Genomic DNA, 4,450 nt, shown 5'->3' with positions numbered 1-4,450 from the left:
AATCTTTGAAACAATGTTAGACAAGATGTCTACCGGCCAGGCTGCGCAGAAATCAAAACGCATACGGTTTTGATAAAGTTGGTCACGGATATTAAAAATGACATAGCGCGTACAAGTTTTGCCCACCAGGGAGGGAAAGATAGCTTTCGAAGCAGAAGTTTACGCTTCGCATAAGTCTATTTCATAAGGTCTAGAGCAACAGTTCATTTGATAGTGGCTCCATCAAATTCATGGAAATACCGAAAGTAAATTGTCGTCGGAAAACTGAAAAAGATGGATAGGGCCGAGGACGTTGTGGGAAGGGTTTCTGTCAACAGAGGCTAAGCAGTGCATTACAGGGGACCGACATTTCTTGCTTTCCTGTGTTCTTGAAGAAAGCACCAGAACGTGCCGAGCGTATGGGATGTTAAATTCATGACTGCAAAAAAGTCTGCTCTTACCTTTGAATGCACTTGTCCTTTAATTAAACCAGTTTCCACCTGGCTTCCAACTGCCTTGCAAAACGAGCTACGAAGCAAACAGCCCCATCAAGAGACCATAGTTTTTCAGACAACACTTCTAAACAGAGCTCTTTTGGTTGGATCAATTCTTTCGTGCAATCCGGAGGTTTTTTTTTTATACAAGAGGCAGAATATAATTTCCGGCCCTTGGCACAAAGGTATAGAGACTGTATTATAGAAACAAAACAACTTGTGGGTTGTCACGGATAAATTATTAACGTAAAGTTTGGAAGGAGTATTTGACAGAATCGATGCAATTTTGAGTTCAATCGAGTTAGAAAATTGCGTTGATTATGTCTCGTATGCCATCTGCGAGGAGCTTTTTAAAATTACATTCTGAGGTTAGATAAATCGGTTGATTTGAAAGTACCAATATCATAAACAATTAGCAGCGTTAACGGCTCATTATTCGCCGGCCTTGTTTGGTTTTACAACTATATTCCTCACCAAATACATTGTCCAAAATTATGAATAATTAACAATCATTTGTTGCAAGCAAAAAAGACACATGAAATATTTTACACCTCCATTAGCGTTTTATAACAGATATAGACCATGATAAAGTTGCTCTTTTGTTCTAAGGCAGGTTTTGAAAGAATGAGCAGTGATTGAACAATGACCGTCGACTCTAGCAATTTTGACGCCTTGATAAGTACACACTTGTAAGCTTTCGGCGTGGAAATCTTATCACCTAGGTTACTGTAAAAGCAAAGTCTTGAAACAACTATTCACTGCAAGGTTATAGCATAGTTAATGGATGGGAATGGTTAGGAAGCTCGGCAAACATCAAAGGACCAAACAAAGATGCCAAGATTTGGGTTGGAAAGTCCACGACCGTGCACAATCTTTTGTTTTGCGCTCATACACTATGCATGAATTACGTAACCAACACGTTTCTATTGGTTAGTTCCTCAGTAGGGAGTAAACAACGATTGTGGTTTGTGCACGGTCAAGGCCAAAAAAGAGAACAAAAACCTACAACAAAGAAAGTTGTCGGGTTTCATAACCATTCCCCTCTATTAACTATGGTTATAGAAGAAATCTCAACCAAATTTGCTGGCGAACAAAGCACTGTGGCGTACTGGTCAAGATAGACACTCATTTGGGGACAGACCATTGCATCATGGTGTTGTGATCTATATTCTCCGTGGACTACCTCTTATGTAGAATTTTCTTTTCCTTTCAAAATCTTTTAATTTCTTGATTCATAGATGATTGCCATTTTCGCACCTTTCAGCAAAATCTGGGTTTGTCCTCAGACATCAGGCGATTCGCACCTTTTTGACCTTTTCGCTCCGAACAATTCGCTCTCTCGCGGTGCATCTGACTTTTCTGAAAGAACGCCATTGAATAGCTTAACTGCGAACAGAAGCCCTGAACCATGACTAAAATCAGCTGTTTAGTGCTTTTTTGAAGATGGACAGCGAATATTCAGTGGCTGATTGTCCAGAGGGAGAAAATGTGTAGATGTCACCAGGACTTCTGGATTTAAATGGAAATCAAACAAACTTGTTTTTGGCACTCTATTTTTCGCGTCTCCTTTTGCGTGTCGCGCACGAGCGCGAGTGTATTTCGCGTGCACTCGCGTGTGACGTTTGAAGCCGGCCAAAACAAGAATTCAAGATTGTTATGATATCAGAGCGGTTGAAAATTCATTTGAAATATACAGTTTATTTATACCGCAAGAAAATCGTCATTCTAGGCATAGTCAGGCACCTGCAGCTGGCATAGTACAGTACAAGGCAATTGCCTCAATATCCTTGATTATCGCTTTTGATATCATACAAATAATTAAAAGCGATCATAATATTTACAATGTATAAAAGATCCAAATAAAGTAATACAGAAGAAAAACACTCTCGATGAAAATTTGGTCAAATATTTTAATTCAAAATATTTCATTTTTAATAGACGGGAAAAGAATAAGAAAAAAATGCCATTATGATTGTCGAAGTGCAAAACTAAAAGATCAATCATGGAGAGAGAATCAAATTTTAATCTGGCATTACTAGATATTTCAAAAATGCTCTTTGTATTGTATTAGCTGTAGTTTATATTAGGAATTTACAAAAAAAAAAAAAAGTGCCAAAAAAGGGATTCTCAGCATTGCTTATTCTACAATAGTTAATTGAAAGTTGGCCAGAAAATTACATGAGCGCCTTGAGATAACAAGAGTAAGGCATTTTATGGACTTTGACAGAAGAAAAAATTTAAATTATAGTCAAGTACGCAAGTTGGGCCGCATGAAATATTGTATTTTTGATGTTGCGTCAGCTTTGCCAAGTGGTCCCTTGACTTTTGAAGAAAACTCACCAGGCTAGAGAAATCATGGAAAATTTAGAAAATACATTGGTTCTTGTTTCCCTGAGTGTAAGTTTCATTCTCTCTCATTAACAGTTCGTTCAGTGTAAGTCTTGATAAAAATGGCTGACAGCTATTGAATTTGTCAACCGTGCACACAAAATTTTGTTTTGGCTGACTTTGTACGTCACGAGCCTATGTATTAATCATTAAAGTCCGTGGCTTTGAACCCACGTTCACGACGGGTAATTGCAACCTGCTGTCGTCAAACGATTTTTTTGGTTACTGATGTTTAGAGCGGTTTTCAAATGAGTGTCGTAAAACCAAAACCAAAGTAATTACTTTGGCCAATCAAGAAGAACGGAGACAATCCAGTAAACCAATCAAAACTCGAAGTAATTACACATAGCCGACACAAAGCGCGGGAAAATCTGCACGCGCGAGCCACAATTAGATTTGGTTTCACTTCTGATTGGTTGAAAAAATGGCGCGAGAACTTTGAACCAATCACTGAGTGAAGTAATCATAAACCAAAGTAATTACCTAATTACTTTCGACACTCAATTGAAAACCGCTCTATTTACCATTTTATTAGAGATCTGTAAAGCCGATGAAACTCAGTTTATAAATTCAGAGTGGATCAACCATTGAAGTAATGTTGCAGTTTTTGCTCAACAAATGTTGAACTGTGGACCGTGTCATTTTGAATGCTAAAATAAGCCTTTCAGCAAGTTGAACGTTATTATTGAACGAATTATATAAATTAAGCAGTAATGATAGAGACAAGCTCTACTGAATTCAACAAGACATGTTGCTTAGCTTGTTGAATTCAGTAGAGCTTGTCTCTATCATTGCTGCTTAATTTATATGACAAGGTTTAGACTCGATCGGGTGAAGTTAACCTTCAACTAACAAAGAGCAACGTGATAGATTATTAGGGACCGTTAGCAAGTTAGGCAGCACGTCAAATATGGAATCCACAGTTTCATATCTAAACATCTAAATGCGATCGTGAAAAATATGGCTATGGGCCACTTTTTCTTCTTCTTCTTCAGATTTTTGAAAGTGTGTTAGCTTAACACCTGCCTGGCAAATTTTTGAGCTTTGATGTTTATCCGAAAGCTGTTTACTTTGAGTGTAAGTTTTGGATTTCACGGTCCGCCATTACTCAAGTTCAAAATTGACCAACTGGACCTCGGAGGATTGGACCTAGGGAAAGTGACGTCCTTCACTCAATAAATTTCAGCGTGCAAACGCAGTTATTATGTATGCACAATCTGAAAGCCCGAAACTCCCGAGCTGCATCTTAATTCAGTCGCGTTACGTAGTCTTTGACGTCATTTTCCCCTCGATCCATCTCTCTCCGGATTTAAAGTTAGTAATAGCGGACCATTAATAGGAAAATTCCAGTTAAGGAGGCTCCAACCAGCTCAACATTTTCAAGGGACGCTCTCATTAGAAGGATCGGCACCATAACGTTGTATCATGTATTAGCGATATTGTGGTACCAAATGAAACACGAATTAATGCTGAACAAGATATAGTCATTATTGTGACGTAATATGTCACCGTGGCAACGGGTAAGCCTTGTAAAAACACCCTTTATTTTGTCTTTAGTTGCTTATATCTCGAACCAGCCATTTTTTATT

At 38.2% G+C, this 4,450-nt stretch overlaps 1 protein-coding gene across 2 annotated transcripts in view; it reads right to left on the bottom strand.

Annotated features, from left to right (window-relative positions):
• Positions 1 to 955, bottom strand: part of LOC138023991 (melatonin receptor type 1B-B-like) — a 23,482-nt gene extending 22,527 nt beyond the window's left edge. Inside the window, exon 1 of one of the 2 annotated variants that reach the window (XM_068871077.1) lies at positions 441 to 955. The gene's annotated coding sequence lies outside the window, so the exon portion shown is untranslated. The remainder of the gene's footprint in view (positions 1 to 440) is intronic. The other variant, XM_068871075.1, reaches the window with a different exon arrangement.
• Between the last annotated feature and the right edge of the window lie 3,495 nt (positions 956 to 4,450).

The sequence above is a fragment of the Montipora capricornis genome, chromosome 11 (genome assembly GCF_036669925.1).
Source record: "Montipora capricornis isolate CH-2021 chromosome 11, ASM3666992v2, whole genome shotgun sequence".
NCBI classification, from domain to species: domain Eukaryota; kingdom Metazoa; phylum Cnidaria; class Anthozoa; order Scleractinia; family Acroporidae; genus Montipora; species Montipora capricornis.
The sequence above is the reverse complement of the archived record's forward strand: the minus strand, read 5'-3'. Positions and strand labels throughout refer to the sequence as shown.